The following is a 19040-nucleotide window of genomic DNA, read 5'->3' as shown; positions in this document are numbered from 1 at the left end:
ACTTGCTTTGGCGTCAATGGAGCTAGAGTGATTGTTCGTTGACGGAACGTGAATGAGTACTTGTTGGTGAAGCCATCATGCTGGACTCGCCGATCAAATAGCCAAGGCCTTCCTAGAAGGAGGTGTCCAGCTTGCATGGGAACCACATCGCACAATCATCCTCATACTTGCCAATTCGAAAAGATACCAGCACCTGTTTTGTAACCCTCACTTCACCACTATCATTCAACCACTGCAACTTGTATGGACGAGGATGTTTAAGCGTTGGGAGCCCCAATTTTTCAACCATGGAAGAACTAGCAACGTTAGTGCAACTGCCACCAACACTGCATACCTTGTCTTTCACATGACAACGAGTGTGAAAGATGTTCTCCCGCTGCACCTCTTCTTCCTCTTCTTTTGCTTGCAAATTTAAGGCTCGTCGTGTGACTAGTGCAAGCATCTCACCAGATTCTGCCCCAAACTCCTCATCATCGATAGAAACATCTTCCAATGGTGGCATGTCAGCAAGATCTTCATCTTCAGAATCGAGCTCGCCACTTTCTCGAATCACCATAACTCTCTTGTTTGGACATTGGCTAGCTATGTGTCCTCGCCCCTGACATTTGAAACACTTTATCTCACTAGAACGGGACGAAGTAGGGGCTGTTTTACCTTGAGGGGTCGTGGCTGGTTTTGGTGTAAAGGATGAAGTAGGTTGGTCTTCTTCCTTGTTTGGATAGTTCGACCGCCAAGTTGTTGCACTTGTACTACCCCTCTTGAGCTGCCTCTCAACTTTGATTGCCATATGCACCAAATCTTCCAATTCTACATAATGGTGTAGCTCAATTGGATTAGCAATCTCCCGGTTCAACCCATTCAAAAACCTTGCCATTGTTGCCTCCCGATCCTCTTCCACATTGGCTCTAATCATAGCCATCTCCATCTCCTTGTAATACTCATCAACACTCTTGGAACCTTGACGAAGACCCTGCAACTTAAGGTATAGATCTCGATAATAATGAGATGGTACAAACCGTCGCCTCATCACCCTCTTCATAGCCTCCCAAGTGTCAATGGCACGATCTCCATTTCGCCTCCTATTGATGCACAACTGATCCCACCAAACAATAGCATAATCAGTAAATTCAATGACAGCTAGTTGTTTTACCTTCTTCATGTCAGAGTAGTTGTGACAATCGAAAACCAACTCCATCTTCTTTTCCCACTCAAGGTATGCCTCAGGATCACTCTTGCCTTGAAAGGCGGGGATTCTCATCTTGATATTTCCCAAATTATTGTCTACCCAGTTCCTAGCTTCCCTATCTCGGCCATACCTCCTATGGTTACCCTCTGACATCCTATCAAACTCTTCATCAGAAACTACCCCTTCCAAATCCCCTTCATTCTCATCCTCCCTTTGATACACCCTATTCCTCAGTGCCCTCCATTGCGTTCCCTCTTCTACCCTATCCAACCTCTCATGTATCTGCTCACACTCCGCCCTCATCATCCTTCGCATCTCCCCAATTAGTGCTTGCATTTGTAGATTCGGAACTTCAAGTGGTGGAATATCATTGCTTGCATTTTTCTCTGGATTTTGTGCCATGATGGAAATCTGCAAAATAAGGTTAGAATAATATGGAGAAAAGACCTCACCACACTCCCTCACGTGTTTCGCTCGAACAATATTTTCACTCAAATCCCCTCGTGTTTCACTCAATTTCAATGGCTTTTACCCTCAAATAGGCTCACACCTCTGCCTTTTTCCACTCTATTTTCTTCATTAAGCTCTTTGAAAACTAATGAAACGGTGATATGGGGGTTCAAGCAGCCAATTCTACCAAACAAATCAAACGAAAACCGATGAAAAAGTGGCGAAAAATGGTGATTTTTGGAACACTTGTGTGGGGTTTTGGCAAAAGGGCCTCTAGACTATGGGGAACAAGAATAGAACAAAAAATTTTAAGACAGGTTTCCAGACCCTTTTTTTTTTTTTTTTTTGAGTTCGGATCCTCTTGGTTTTCTTCTTCTTTCTTTTCTTTTTTTCTTTGATTTCTCAGATGCAAGGACGATTCGAAAACAAAACAAATCAGATTTCACAAGAGAAACAATAGAGACTCAATGCAGATTCGGATTTCACAAAAAAAAGAAAAGAGAAAAAACTCAACCCACATTCGGATTTAACAATAAGAATAAGAGAAACTCAATCCCAACTCAGATTTCACCATAAGAACAAGAGAAAACTCAATCCCAATTCAGATTTGACAATAAGAACAAGAAAAAAACTCAATCCCAATTCAGATTTCACAATAAGAACAAGAGAAATCTCAAACCCAATTTCAGATTTTACAATAAGAACAAGAGAAAACCAATGCAAAGTCAGATTCCACACGTAGAACAAGATAAAACTCAAAGCCCTAATTCACGTTAAGAACCCTAATTCATGATTTCAGAAATGAAAAGAAAACAAAATAGGGGATTACAAAGGACCCTAATTCACGATTACAAAGGAATTGAAACTTTGTGTAGACTAGTTTCGGATTTCAAGGGATTTCACAAAAAAAATAATGGAAACTTTGGAAATAAGGGAATGATTGAACAAGGAAACAATTGAAATAGGGAAATTAACTATAGTAATTTCGGATTTCACAAGAAAAAAATAAACAAGGACAAAGAACTCAAACACGACTAGATGATGAATAATTTTTGTTTTTTTTTTTTTTTTGATTTCAGAATTGAAAAACGAATTTAATAGAAAACACAAATGAAAAAAAAAAAAAGGATAGTCTAAACCAGATGATCCTAAGCTCTGATACCAACTGATTCGAACCACACCAACACTGTGATGAAACCCGACACCAAATATGGCACAGCCACCAAGAACACACGAAATGGGAATGAAGACCGCGACCCAATGCTTAGCCAAGCACGAACCTTGGTATGAGGAAGACGCCACAAACGGGGATGGGAATCCGTTTGATAAGTCGGGTTGAACGCCACAAGGAATCCCTTGATAAGTTCTAATAGTTTCTTCAAGAACTCAAGAAGAAAAACTCACAAATTTTCATTTCACATAATCTGATTTTTCCAAATGTTTTCAAGGCCTTATATAGCCGAAAAATACATCAAGACAAGCCCCTTTGTCTTCCTAAAAACCGAAAAATAAAGACAACCTTTTGTCTTCCTAATGAAAACTAAAATTTAAAGACAACCCTTTGTCTTCCTAATGAAAACCGAATATTAAGGACAAAGGACTCTTGGACTCACACAAGTCAAGTGTTTGACTTTTCACAAAATAAACAAAGACTAAATAAAAAATACAAGATGACAAAATACAATAAGACTCATCAAGCTCCTAAACTGAGTATTTTGGCGCGCGCCCTCGTCACCAGACCAACTGGAACTAGACTTGGATCTTTAGTCTTGGTGTCCTCATCATTCATCCTTTACACCAAAACCAGCCACCACAGCCACGACCCCTCAAGGTAAAACAACCCCTACTTCATCCCGTTCTAGTGAGATAAAATGTTTCAAATGTCAGGGGCGAGGACACATAGCTAGCCAATGTCCAAACAAGCGAGTTATGGTAATTCGGGATAATGGGGAGATAGATTCCGAAGAGGAAGATGATCTTGATGACATGCCACCATTGGAGGACACTTCTATGGGTGGTGAGGAGTTTGGGGCAGAATCTGGTGAGATGCTTGCACTAGTCACACGACGAGCCTTAAATTTGCAAGCAAAAGAAGAGGAAGAAGAGGTGCAGCGGGAGAACATCTTTCACACTCGTTGTCATGTGAAAGACAAGGTATGCAGTGTTATTATTGATGGTGGCAGTTGCACTAACGTTGCTAGTTCTTCCATGGTTGAAAAATTGGGGCTCCCAACGCTTAAACATCCTCGTCCATACAAGTTGCAGTGGTTGAATGATAGTGGTGAAGTGAGGGTTACAAAACAAGTTCTGGTATCATTTCGAATTGGCAAATATGAGGATGAGGTATTGTGCGATGTGGTTCCAATGCAAGCTGGACACCTCCTTCTAGGAAGGCCTTGGCAATTTGATCGGCGAGTGCAGCATGATGGCTTCACCAACAAGTACTCATTCACGTTCCGTCAACGAACAATCACTCTAGCTCCATTGACGCCAAAGCAAGTATATGAAGACCAAGTGAGGTTGCAAAAATTGAGTGATCAAAAAAATTTGAGTGAGCAAAAGAAGGAGAGTGAAAAGATGAATGAGAGTGAGAAAAAAGAGAGACAAAGAGAGAAAAAGGTCGAATCAAGTGAGAGAGAAAAGAAAGAGAAGAGTTCGATCAATGAGGGAAAATTAGAGAGAAAACAAAATAATTTTTATGCAAAAAAAAGTGAGGTTAAGCGAGCATTGCTTACAAAACAGCCAATGATTTTACTTATGTACAAGGAGGCTCTTTTAAACACTAACCAACTTGATTCTTCGCTGCCTAGTGTTGTTGTTTCTATTTTGCAAGAGTTCGAGGATGTGTTTCCCGAGGAGGTACCACATGGTTTACCACCTATTCGAGGGATAGAACATCAAATTGATTTTGTTCCAGGTGTTTCAATCCCAAACCGACCAGCATATAGAAGTAATCCTGACGAAACTAAGGAACTACAAAGGCAAGTTGAAGAATTGATGGAGAAAGGGCATGTGAGAGAAAGCATGAGCCCTTGTGCTGTTCCAGTGATTCTCGTTCCTAAGAAGGATGGAACATGAAGGATGTGTGTTGACTGTCGAGCCATCAACAACATAACGGTAAAATATCGACATCCCATCCCTCGTTTAGATGATATGTTAGATGAGTTGCATGGTTCTTGTGTGTTTTCCAAGATTGATCTTAAGAGTGGGTATCATCAAATACGAATGAAAGAAGGAGATGAGTGGCAAACTGCATTTAAAACTAAACATGGATTGTATGAGTGGTTAGTCATGCCTTTTGGATTAACTAATGCACCTAGCACTTTCATGCGATTAATGAATCATGTATTGCGTGCTTTCATTGGAAAATTTGTTGTTGTGTATTTTGATGATATTCTGATTTATAGTAAGAGTTTGCATGATCATGCTTCACATTTGCATTCAGTTTTGGATGTGCTTAGGAAAAATAATTTATATGCTAACCTCAGTAAGTGTACTTTCTGCACCGATAAGCTTGTTTTCCTAGGCTTTGTTGTGAGTGCTACAGGTATTGAGGTTGATGAAGAGAAGATCAAAGCCATCCAAGAGTGGCCGACCCCCTCCACTATAGGTAATGTTCGAAGTTTTCATGGACTTGCTAGCTTTCACAGGAGGTTTGTGAAGGATTTTAGCACCATCGCCGCACCACTTACAGAAGTTATCAAAAAGAATGTAAAATTTAAATGGGGTGAAGCACAAGAGGAGGCATTTTAGCTACTTAAACACAAGCTTACTCACGCTCCTTTACTTGCTTAAACACGTTTGAAGTTGAATGTGATGCTTCTGGTATAGGTATTGGTGCTGTTCTTATGCAGATGGGAGACCACTTGCATACTTTAGCGAAAAGCTAAGTGGGGCTGCCCTTAATTACCCCACCTATGACAAAGAGTTGTATGCACTGGTGCGAGTTTTAGAAACATGGCAACACTATTTGTGGCTGAAAGAGTTTGTGATTCGCACAGATCATGAATCCCTAAAACATTTGAAAGGACAACGCAAGCTCAACAAGAGACATGCACGATGGGTTGAGTACATTGAGACATTTCCTTATGTCATTCGGTATAAACAAGGTAAAGAGAATGTGGTTGCTGATGCCCTTTCACGCAGGTATTCCTTAATCTCTACTCTTGATGCTAAGTTACTTTTGTTTTGAACACATTAAGGAACTTTATCCTGTTGACCATGATTTTGGGGAGATTTATGGTGTTTGTGAAAGACCTACTGAGGGAAAGTTTTATAGGCATGAGGGTTTCTTGTTTAGGGAGCATAGGTTGTGTGTACCTAATTGTTCTTTAAGAGATTTGTTAGTTCGGGAATCCCACGGGGGAGGGTTGATGGGACATTTTGGAGTTGCTAAGACCCTAGTTATGTTACAAGAGCACTTCTTTTGGCCCCACATGAAACGAGATGTTGAGCAAATTTGTGGTAGGTGTGTCACTTGTAGGCAAGCTAAATCGAGGGTGATGAGGACACCAAGACTAAAGATCCAAGTCCAGTTCCAGTTGGTCTGGTGACGAGGGCGCGAGCCAAAATACTCAGTTTAGGAGCTTGATGAGTCTTATTGTATTTTGTCATCTTGTATTTTTTATTTAGTCTTTGTTTATTTTGTGAAAAGTCAAACACTTGACTTGTGTGAGTCCAAGAGTCCTTTTGTCCTTAATATTCGGTTTTCATTAGGAAGACAAAGGGTTGTCTTTAAATTTCAGTTTTCATTAGGAAGACAAAGGGTTGTCTTTATTTGTCGGTTTTCATTAGGAAGACAAAAGGTTGTCTTTATTTTTTTCGGTTATTAGGAAGACAAAGGGGCTTGTCTTGATGTATTTTTCGGCTATATAAGGCCTTGAAAACATTTGGAAAAATCAGATTATGTGGAATGAAAATTGTGAGTGTTTTTCTTCTTGAGTTCTTGAAGAAACTTTTGAACTTATCAAGGGGTTCCTTATGGCGTTCAACCTGACTTATCAAACGGATTCCCATCCCCATTTGTGGCGTCTTCCTCATACCAAGGTTCGTGCTTTGCTAAGCATAGGGTCGCGGTTTACCATTCCAATTTCGTGTGTTCTTGGTGGCTGTGCCATATTTGGTGTCGGGTTTCATCACAGTGTTGGTGTGGTTCGTATCAGTTGGTATCATTCGGTTTGGCCTATCCTTTTTTTTTATTTGTGTTTCTATTCTATTCGTATTTCAATTTTAGGGTTTCTGAAATAAAAAAAAAAAAAAAAAAAATCTATCTATTCGTGTTCTTGATTTTCTTAGTCTTTGTTCTTGTTTTTCCTTCTAAAAATCCGAAACCATTATAGTTAATCTCTTTATTCCAGATTGTTTCTTTGTTCAAATCGTGCAATTGAATTAGGGTTTCTGAAATTTCCCCTAATTTGTTTTTCTTTTTGTTTCTGAAATCGTGAATTAGGGTTCTTAACGTGAATTAGGGCTTTGAGTTTTTCTCTTGTTCTAATTGTGGAATCTGAATTGTCATTGAGTTTCTCTTGCTGTTTTGTTTTGAAATCCGAATTTTGCCTTGGGTTTCTCTTGTTCTTGTTGTGAAATCCGAATTTGGTATTGATAACTCCCTTGTTTCAATTGTGTCCCTGGTTTCAATTGGTTCCTTTATTTGATGTGGAATCCGAGACTATTATAGTGCCACAAATTATTTTGGTTTTGATCTTATTGGTTGAATCACAGTTTGGATTTTGGGAATATTGGTTTTCTGTTATTGGGAGTGTTCTTGAATCTGTTATAGTACCATAGTTTGCTTGGTTTTCGGATTGGTTCTTTGGTGTTCAAAATTTTTTCTTTTCAAAAATTGAGTATCTGGGTTATCAAATTTGAGAGAAAAAAAAAACAAAAAGGAAGAAAGAAAAGGAAATTTCAAGGGGATCCGAACTCTAAAAAAAAAAAAAAAAAAGTCTGGAAACCTCTCTTAAATTTTTTTGTTCTTTTCTTGTTCCTTATGGTCTAGAGGCCTTTTGGCCAAAACCCCACACAAGTGTTCCAAAAATCATCATTTTTTCGTCATTTTTCACCAGTTTTCGTCGGTGTTCGTTTGGTTTGTTTGGTTGGATTTGCTGCTTGAACCTCCATATCACCGTTTCATTAGTTTTCAAAGGTCTTAAAGAAGAATATAGTGGAAAAAAGGCAGAGGTGTGAGCTTATTTGAGGGTAAAAGCCATCATTGAGTGAAACACGAGTGGACTTGAGTGACCATTTTTTTTTAGTGAAACACGTGAGGGAGTGTGGTGAGGTCTTTTTCTATAACTGTTCTAACCTTATTTTTTGCAGATTTTCAATCATGTCACAAAATACAGAAAGAAATGCAGCCAATGACGCTCCACCACCTACAGTTCCAAATCTATAAATTGAAGCTTTAATGGGGGAGATGAGGAGGATGTTGAGGGAGGAGTGTGAGCAGATACATGAGCGGTTGGATAGGGTAGAAGAGGGGGCACAACGGAGACCAAGGAGGAATAGGGTGCACCAAAGGGAGGATGAGAATGAAGGGGATTTAGAAGGGGTAGTTTCTGATGATGAGTTTGATAGGATGTTGGCGGGTAACCATAGGAGGTATGGTGGGAATAGAGAAGCTAGGAACCAGGTAGATAATTATTTGGGAAATATCAAAATGAGAATTCCAGCATTTCAGGGAAAGAGTGATCCTGAAGCATACCTTGAGTGGGAGAAGAAGATGGAGCTAGTTTTTGATTGTCACAACTACTCCGACATGAAGAAGGTAAAACTTGCTGCCATTGAGTTTACTGATTATGCTATTGTTTGGTGGGATCAGTTGTGCATCAACAGGAGGCGGAGTGGAGATCGTCCTATTGACACATGGGAGGCAATGAAGAGGGTGATGAGGCGACGGTTTGTACCACCTCATTATTATCGAGATCTGTACCTTAAGTTGCAGGGTCTTCGTCATGGCTACAGAAGTGTTGATGAGTATTACAAGGAGATGGAGATAGCTATGATTAGAGCCAATGTGGAAGAGGATCGGGAGGCAACAATGGCAAGGTTTTTCAATTGGTTGAACCGAGAGATTGCTAATCCAATTGAGCTACACCATTATGTGGAATTGGAAGATTTGGTGCATATGGCAATCAAAGTTGAGAGGCAGCTCAAGAGGGGTAGTACAAGTTCAAATCCGAGACAAATCCCACAAAATTCAAGTGCAACACCTTGGCGGTCGAGCTATCCAAAGAAGGAAGAAGACCAACCTACTTCATCCTTTACACCAAAACCAGCCACGACCTCTCAAGGTAAAACAGCCCCTACTTCGTCCCATTCTAGTGAGATAAAGTGTTTCAAATGTGAGGGGTGAGGACACATAGCTAGCCAATGTCCAAACAAGAGAGTTATGGTGATTCGAGAAAGTGGCGAGCTCGATTCTGAAGATGAAGATGATCTTGCTGACATGCCACCATTGGAAGATGCTTCTATCGATGATGAAGAGTATGGGCCAGAATCTGGTGAAATGCTTGCACTAGTCACAAGACGAGCCTTAAACTTGCAAGCAAAAGAAGAGGAAGAAGAGGTGCAGCGAGAGAACATCTTTCACACTCGTTGTCATGTGAAAGACAAGGTATGCAGTGTTATTATTGATGGTGGTAGTTGTACTAACGTTGCTAGTTCTTCCATGGTTGAGAAGCTGGGGCTCCCAATGCTTAAACATCCTTGTCCATACAAGTTGCAGTGGTTGAATGATAGTGGTGAAGTGAGGGTTACAAAACAGGTGCTGGTATCATTTCAAATTGGCAAGTATGAGGATGAGGTATTGTGCGATGTGGTTCCCATGCAAGCTGGACACCTCCTTCTAGGAAGGCCTTGGCTATTTGATCGGCGAGTCCAGCATGATGGCTTCACCAACAAGTACTCATTCACGTCCCATCAACGAACAATCACTCTAGCTCCATTGACGCCAAAGCAAGTATATGAAGACCAAGTGAGGTTGCAAAAATTGAGTGATAAAAAAATATTGAGTGAGCAAAAAAGAAGGAGAGTGAAAAGATGAATGAGAGTGAGAAAAAAGAGAGACAAAGAGAGAAAAGGGTTGAATCAAGTGAGCGAGAAAAGAAAGAGAAGAGTTCGATCAATGAGGGAAAATTAGAGAGAAAACAGAATAATTTTTATGCAAAAAAAAGTGAGGTTAAGGAGGCTCTTTTAAACACTAACCAACTTGATGCTCACAAAGGTCGTCACAAGTAGGTTTTTGACCCCGGTGATTGGGTATGTGTACACATGAGGAAAGAGCGATTCCCAACACAAAAACGTTCCAAATTGCTACCTCGAGGAGATGGTCCGTTTCAAGTGCTAGAAAGGATCAATGACAATGCCTACAGACTCGATTTACCAGGTGAGTATACTGTTAGTGCTACTTTTAATGTTTCTGATTTGAGTCCTTTTGATGCAGGTGAAGATTTGAGGACAAATCCTTCTCAAGAGGGGGGGAATGATGAGGACACCAAGACTAAAGATCCAAGTCTAGTTCCAGTTGGTCTGGTGACGAGGGCGCGAGCCAAAATACTCAGTTTAGGAGCTTGATGAGTCTTATTGTATTTTGTCATCTTGTATTTTTTATTTAGTCTTTGTTTATTTTGTGAAAAGTCAAACACTTGACTTGTGTGAGTCCAAGAGTCCTTTTGTCCTTAATATTCGGTTTTCATTAGGAAGACAAAGGGTTGTCTTTAAATTTCAGTTTTCATTAGGAAGACAAAGGGTTGTCTTTATTTGTCGGTTTTCATTAGGAAGACAAAAGGTTGTCTTTATTTTTTTCGGTTTTTAGGAAGACAAAGGGGCTTGTCTTGATGTATTTTTCGGCTATATAAGGCCTTGAAAACATTTGGAAAAAATCAGATTATGTGGAATGAAAATTGTGAGTGTTTTTCTTCTTGAGTTCTTGAAGAAACTTTTGAACTTATCAAGGGGTTCCTTGTGGCGTTCAACCTGACTTATCAAACGGATTCCCATCCCCATTTGTGGCGTCTTCCTCATACCAAGGTTCGTGCTTTGCTAAGCATAGGGTCGCGGTTTACCATTCCAATTTCGTGTGTTCTTGGTGGCTGTGCCATATTTGGTGTCGGGTTTCATCACAGTGTTGGTGTGGTTCGTATCAGAGGGTTCAGCCAAAATGGCCTTTACACACCCCCTACCTATTCCTAGTTCACCATGGGTTGATATTTCGATGGATTTTGTGTTGGGTTTACCTAGACGTAAGCGTGGGAGGGATTCAATCTTTGTGGTGGTAGACCGATTTTCTAAGATGGCTCATTTTATCCCTTGTCATAAAACTGATGATGCATCTAATGTTGCAGATTTATTCTTTAGGGAGATTGTGAGATTACATGGTATGCCTAGGACAATTGTATCAGATAGGGATGCTAAATTCTTAAGTTACTTTTGGAAAACATTGTGGGGTAAACTTGGAACAAAACTATTGTTTTCTACTACTTGTCACCTCAAACCAATGGTCAAACAGAAGTAGTCAATAGAACTCTATCCACCTTGTTGAGGGCTATCATAAGTAAAAATATTAAGACTTGGGAAGATTGTTTACCACATGTTGAGTTTGCTTATAATCGTTCCATGCATTCTGCTACTAAATTTTCACCATTTGAAATTGTTTATGGTTTTAATCCTTTAACTCCTTTGGATTTATCACCTTTACCTGTTTCTGAGCATTTGAATTTAGATGGCAAGAAGAAGGCAGAATTTGTGAAGCAAATCCATGAGAGGGCACGACTTACCATAGAGAGAAGGACTGAGCAATACATTAAGCAAGCTAACAAGGGTCGTCACAAGCAGGTTTTTGAGCCCGGTGATTGGATATGGTTACACATGAGGAAAGAGCGATTTCCAGCACAAAGACGTTCCAAATTGCTACCTCGAGGGGATGGTCCGTTTCAAGTGCTAGAAAGGATCAATGACAATGCCTATCGACTCGATTTACTAGGTGAGTATACTGTTAGTGTCCTTTTGATGCAGGTGACGATTTGAGGTCAAATCCTTCTCAAGAGGGGGGGAATGATGAGGACACCAAGACTAAAGATTCAAGTCAAGTTCCAGTTGGTCCGGTGACGAGGGCGCGAGCCAAGAGATTCAAAGAAGAACTTAACAACCTAGTCCACAGAGTCCTAAAACAGGAGGAGACCGTGGTCAACACTGAAGGAGAACAAAGACTTGTACTGCTCATCAAATTAGACTCAGTTTAGGAGCTTGATCAATATTTTAGCTTCTTGTAATGAGTCTTATTGGATTTTGGCATCTTGTATTTTTATTTTAATCAGTCACTTAATCACGTTTTTATTTAGTCTTTGTTTTTGTGAAAGTCAAACATTTGACTTGTGAGAGTCCAAGAGTCTTTCTATTTGTGCTTGTTAGGGTTTTCATTAGGAAGACAAGGGGCTTGTCTTTGATGTAATTTTCGAGCTTGTTAGGGTTTTCATTAGGAAGACAAAGGGGCTTGTCTTTGATGTAATTTTCGGCTATATTAGGCCTTGTAAACGTTTGGCATGGCAGATTTTTGATGAAATGAAAATTGAGAGGTTTTCTTCTTGAGTTCTTGAAGAGACTATTCGAACTTATCAAGGGTTTTCCTTGTGGCGTTCAATCTGATTTATCAAACAAATTCCCATCACCGTTTGTGGCGTCTTCCTCATACCAAGGTTCGTGCTTGGCTAAGCATTGGGGTCACGATTCATCATTCCAAATTCGTGTGTTCTTGGTGGCTGCCATATTTGGTGTCGGGTTTCGCCACAATCGTTGGTGTGGTTTGTATCAATAGCTTCATTTGTCCTCTGAACCATATCTGGCCCCAAATATCTCCTCTCACCCATCTCATCCCAATGAATGGGTGATCTACATTTCCTCCCGTACAACATCTCAAGGGAGCCACTCCAATTGTTGACTGATAACTATTGTTATATGAAAATTCAATCAACGGAAGATACTTACTCCATGAACCTTCAAAGTCAATCACACACGCTCTGAGCATATCCTCCAATACCTGAATTGTCCTCTCAGACTGTCCATCAGTCTGAGGATGAAAGGTTGTACTGAACTTCAACTGAGTCCCCAAAGCCTTCTGCAGACCACTCCAAAACTTGGAAGTGAAGATAGGATCTGATACGAACCACACCAACATTGTGATGAAACCCAACACCAAATATGGAACAGCCACCAAGAATATACGAGATTGGAATGGAACCGCGACCCAATGCTTAGCCAAGCACGAACCTTGGTATGAGGAAGACGACACAAACGGGGATGGAATCCGTTTGATAAGTCAGGATGAACGCCACAAGGAATCTCCTTGATAAGTTCAAAAGTTTCTTCAAGAACTCAAGAAGAAATAAACTCACAATTTCATTCAACATAATCTGCCTTTTCACATTGTTTTGGCAGTCCTTATAAGGACGAAAATTACATGAAAACAAGATCCTTGGTCTTCCTAATGAAAGCACCATAAACAAGACCTTTCGGCTCACACAACTCTTCAGCTCACACAAGTCAAGTGTTTGACTTTTACAAAATAAAGAAAGACCAACTAACAACAATAACGTAAATAAATTAAAATGACAAATACAATAAGACTCATGAAGCTCCTAAACTCAGTCAACTTTGATGAGTAAGACAAGTCTTTGTTCTCCTTCAATGTTGACCACGGTCTCCTCTTGTTTTAGGACTTTGTGGACTAGGCTGTTAAGTTCTTCCTTGAATCTCTTGGCTCGTGCCCTCGTCACTGGACCAACTGGAACTTGGCTTGATACTTGGGTCTTGGTGTCCTCATCATTCCCCCCTCTTTAGAAGGATTTGACCTCAAATCGTCACCTGCATCAAAAGGACTCAAATCAGAAACATTAAAAGTAGCACTAACATTATACTCACCTGGTAAATCGAGTCTGTAGGCATTGTCATTGATCCTTTCAAGTACTTGAAATGGACCATCTCCTCGAGGTAGCAATTTTGAACGCCTTTGTGTTGGGAATCGCTCTTTCCTCATGTGTAACCATACCCAATCACCGGGCTCAAAAACCTGCTTATGAAGACCCTTGTTAGCTTGCTTAATGTATTGTTCAGTCCTTCTTTCTATGTTGAGTCGCGCCCTCTCATGGATTTTCTTCACAAATTCTGCCTTCTTCTCGCCATCTAAATTCAAATGCTCAGAAACAGGTAAAGGTGATAAATCCAAAGGAGTTAGAGGATTAAAACCATAAACAATTTCAAATGGTGAAAATTTAGTAGCAGAATGCATTGAACGATTATAAGCAAACTCAACATGTGGCAAACAATCTTCCCAAGTCTTAATATTTTTACTTATGATAGCCCTCAACAAGGTGGATAGGGTCCTATTAACTACTTCTGTTTGACCATCGGTTTGAGGGTGACAAGTAGTAGAAAATAATAGTTTTGTCCCAAGTTTTCCCCACAATGTTTTCCAAAAATAGCTTAAGAACTTAGCATCCCTATCTGATACAATTGTTCTAGGCATACCATGTAATCTCACAATCTCCCTAAAGAACAAATCTGCAACGTTAGAGGCATCATCAGTTTTATGACAAGGAATAAAATGAGCCATCTTAGAAAATCTGTCTACAACCACAAAGATTGAATCCCTCCCACGCTTACTTCTAGGTAAACCCAACACAAAATCCATTGAAATGTCAACCCATGGGGAACTAGGGATAGGTAGGGGTGTGTAAAGGCCATTTGGCTGAACTCTTGATTTAGCTTGCCTACAAGTGACACACCTACCACAAATTCGCTCAACATCTCGTTTCATGTGGGGCCAAAAGAAGTGCTCTTGCAACATAACTAGGGTCTTAGCAACTCCAAAATATCCCATCAACCCTCCCCCGTGGGACTCTCTAACTAGCAAATCTCTCAAAGAACAATTTGGTACACACAACCTATGCTCCCTAAACAAGAAACCCTCATGCCTATAAAATTTTCCTTCAGCAGATTTTTCACAAACACCATAAATTTCCCCAAAATCATGGTCAGCAAAATACAGCTCCTTTATGTGTTCAAACCCAAGTAATTTAGCATCAAGAGTGGAGATTAGGGCATACCTGCGAGAAAGGGCATCAGCAACCACATTCTCCTTACCTTGTTTATAGCGAATGACATAAGGAAATGTCTCAATGAACTCAACCCATCTGGCATGTCTCTTGTTGAGCTTGTGTTGGCCTTTCAAATGTTTCAAGGATTCATGATTTGTGCGAATCACGAACTCCTTTGGCCACAAATAGTGCTGCCATGTTTCTAAAGCACGCACTAGTGCATACAATTCTTTGTCATAGGTGGGGTAATTGAGGGCAGCCCCACTTAGCTTTTCGCTAAAGTATGCAAGCGGTCTCCCATCCTGCATAAGAACAGCGCCAATACCTATTCCAGAAGCATCACATTCAACTTCAAAAGTGTTAGAAAAGTTAGGCAAAGCAAGTAAAGGAGCATGAGTAAGCTTGTATTTCAGTAGCTGAAATGCCTCCTCTTGAGCTTCACCCCATTTAAATATCACATTCTTTTTGATAACTTCTGTAAGTGGTGCGGCGATGGTGCTAAAATTTTTCACAAACCTCCTGTAGAAGCTAGCAAGTCCATGAAAACTTCTAACATTACCTATAGTTGTAGGGGTCGGCCACTCTTGGATGGCTTTGATCTTTTCTTCATCCACCTGAATACCTGTAGCACTTACAACAAAGCCTAGGAAAACAAGCTTATCGGTGCAGAAAGTACACTTACTGAGGTTAGCATATAAACTCTGTTTCCTAAGAACATCCAAAACAGAATGCAAATGCAAAACATGGTCATGCAAATTCTTACTATAAATAAGAATATCATCAAAATACACAACCACAAATTTTCCAATGAAAGCACGCAATACATGATTCATTAAACGCATGAAAGTGCTAGGTGCATTAGTTAGTCCAAAAGGCATGACTAACCACTCATACAATCCATGTTTAGTTTTAAAAGCAGTTTTCCACTCATCCCCTTCTTTCATACGTATCTGATGATACCCACTTTTAAGATCAATTTTGGAAAACACACAAGAACCATGCAATTCATCTAACATGTCATCTAAACGAGGAATGGGATGTCGATATTTTACCGTTATATTGTTGATGGCTCGACAGTCAACACACATCCTCCATGTTCCATCCTTCTTGGGAACTAGAATCACTGGAACAGCACAAGGGCTCATGCTTTCTCTCACATGCCCTTTCTCCATCAATTCTTCAATTTGCCTTTGCAATTCCTTTGTTTCATCAGGATTACTTCTGTAGGCTGGTCGGTTTGGGATGGAAGCACCTGGAACAAAATCAATTTGATGTTCTATTCCTCGAACAGGTGGCAAACCATGTGGTACTTTCTCAGGAAACACATCCTCAAATTCCTGCAAAATAGACACAACAACACTTGGCAGCGAAGAATCAAGTTGGTTAGTATTTAAAAGAGCCTCCTTATACATGAGTAAAATCATGGGCTGTTTTGTACACAATGCTCTCTTAACCTCACTTTTTTTTGCATAAAAATTATTTTGTTTTCTCTCACTTGATTCCACACTTTTCTCTCTTTGTCTCTCTTTTTCCTCACTCTCATTCATCTTTTCATTCTCTTTTTGCTCACTCATTTTCTTTTTGTCACTCAATTTTTGCAACCTCACTTGATCTTCATACACTTGCTTTGGTGTCAAAGGCGCTAGAGTGATTGTTCGTTGACGGAATGTGAATGAATACTTGTTGGTGAAGCCATCATGCTGCACCCGCCGATCAAATTGCCAAGGCCTTCCTAGAAGGAGGTGTCCAGCTTGCATGGGAACCACATCACACAACACCTCATCTTCATACTTGCCAATTCGAAATGAGACTAGCACCTGTTTTGTAACCCTCACTTCACCACTATCATTCAGCCATTGCAATTTGTATGGACAAGGATGCCTAAGCGTTGTAAGCCCCAGCTTGGCAACCATGGAAGCACTAGCAACATTAGTACAACTACCTCCATCAATAATGACACTACATACCTTGTCTCTCACATGACAACGAGTGTGAAGGATGTTCTCTCGCTGCACCTCTTCTTCCTCTTCTTTTGCTTGCAAATTCAGGACTCGCCTTGTGACTAGTGCAAGCATCTCACCAGATTCTGGTCCATACTCATTGTCAGAAGCATCTTCCAATGGTGGCATGTCAGCAAGATCATCTTCATCTTCAGAATCTATCTCTCCACTTTCTCGAATCACCATGACTCTCTTGTTTGGACACTGGCTAGCTATGTGTCCTCGCCCCTGACATTTGAAACACCTTATCTCACTAGAATGAGACTTAGTAGGAGTTGTTTTACCTTGAGGTGGCGTGGCTGTGGTGGCTGGTTTTGGTGTAGATGATGAAGTGGGTTGGTCTTCTTTCTTTGGATAGTTCGACCTCCAAGGTGTTGTACTTGGATTGTGTGGGCTCGGTCTTGACCTCGAACTTGAACTACCCTTCTTGAGCTGCCTCTCAACTTTGATTGCCATATGAACCAAATCCTCCAATTCCACATAATGGTGTAGCTCGATTGGGTCAGCAATCTCTCTGTTCAACCCATTCAAAAACCTTGCCATGGTTGCCTCCTGATCCTCTTCAACATTGGCTCTAATCATAGCCATCTCCATCTCCTTGTAATACTCATCAACACTTCTGGACCCTTGACGAAGACCCTGCAACTTAAGGTATAGATCTCGATAATAAAGAGATGGTACAAATCGCCGTCTCATCACCCTCTTCATGGCCTCCCATGTGTCAATAGGGCGATCTCCACTCCGCCTCCTGTTGATGCACAACTGATCCCACCAAACAATAGCATAATCAGTAAACTCAATGGCAGCAAGTTTTACCTTCTTCATGTCGGAGTAGTTGTGACAATCAAAAACTAGCTCCATTTTCTTCTCCCACTCAAGGTATGCTTCAGGATCACTCTTCCCCTGAAATGCCGGGATTCTCATTTTGATATTCCCCATATAATTATCTACCTGGTTCCTATCTTCTCTATTCCCACCATACCTCCTATGGTTACCCGTCGACATCCTATCAAACTCATCATCAGAAACTACCCCTTCTAAATCCCCCTCATTCTCATCCTCCCTTTGGTGTACCCTACCCCTCCTTGGTCTCCGTTGTGCCCCCTCTTCTACCCTATCCAACCGCTCATGTATTTGCTCACACTCCTCCCTCAACATCCTCCTCATCTCCCCCATTAAAGCTTCAATTTGTAGATTTGGAACTGTAGGTGGTGGAGCGTCATTGCCTGCATTTCTTTCTGGATTTTGTGACATGATGGAGAATCTGCAAAACAATAAGGTTAGACAATTATAGAAAGGACCTCACTGCACTCTCTCACGTGTTTCACTCAAAGAAAAATGGTCACTCAAGTACACTCGTGTTTGCACTCAATGATGGCGTTTACCCTCAAATAAGCTCACACCTCTGCCTTTTTCCACTCTATTTTCTTCTTTAAGCTCTTTGAAAACTAATGAAATGGTGATATGGAGGTTCAAGCAGCCAATTCTACCAAACAAATCAAATGAAAACCGATGAAAAAGTGGCAAAAATGACGTAAAAATGATGATTTTTGGAACACTTGTGTGGGGTTTTGGTAAAAGGGCCTCTAGACTATGGGGAACAAGAATAGAACAAAAAATTTTAAGACTGGTTTCCAGACTTTTTTTTTTTTTTTTTTTGCTCTCAGATCCCCTTCCCTTCCCTTTTCCTTTCTATCTGGAAACCTCTCTTAAAAAATTTTGTTCTATTCTTGTTCCCCATGGTCTAGAGGCCTTTTTACCAAAACCCCACACAAGTGTTCCAAAAATCATCATTTTTTCGTCATTTTTGCCACTTTTTCATCGGTTTTCATTTGATTTGTTTGGTAGAATTGGCTGCTTGAACCTTCATATCACCGTTTCATTAGTTTTCAAAGAGCTTAAAGAAGAAAATAGAGTGGAAAAAGGCAGAGGTGTGAGCTTATTTGAGGGTAAACGCCATCATTGAGTGCAAACACGAGTGTACTTGAGTGACCATTTTATTTGAGTGAAACACGTGAGGGAGTGCAGTGAGGTCCTTTCTATAATTGTCTAACCTTATTGTTTTGCAGATTCTCCATCATGTCACAAAATACAGATAGAAATGCAGGCAATGACGCTCCACCACCTACAGTTCCAAATCTACAAATTGAAGCTTTAATGGGGGAGATGAGGAGGATGTTGAGGGAGGAGTGTGAGCAAATACATGAGCGGTTGGATAGGGTAGAAGAGGGGGCACAACGGAGACCAAGGAGGGGTAGGGTACACCAAAGGGAGGATGAGAATGAGGGGGATTTAGAAGGGGTAGTTTCTGAT

At 40.5% G+C, this 19040-nt stretch overlaps 1 pseudogene; it reads right to left on the bottom strand.

The window, feature by feature from the left end:
* Positions 1–13338: 13338 nt before the first annotated feature.
* Positions 13339–17754, bottom strand: LOC133829214 (uncharacterized; annotated as a pseudogene).
* Positions 17755–19040: the final 1286 nt, after the last annotated feature.

The sequence above is a fragment of the Humulus lupulus genome, chromosome 4 (assembly GCF_963169125.1).
Source record: "Humulus lupulus chromosome 4, drHumLupu1.1, whole genome shotgun sequence".
Lineage (NCBI taxonomy): Eukaryota > Viridiplantae > Streptophyta > Magnoliopsida > Rosales > Cannabaceae > Humulus > Humulus lupulus.
This window is presented reverse-complemented; position numbering and strand designations above follow the sequence as displayed.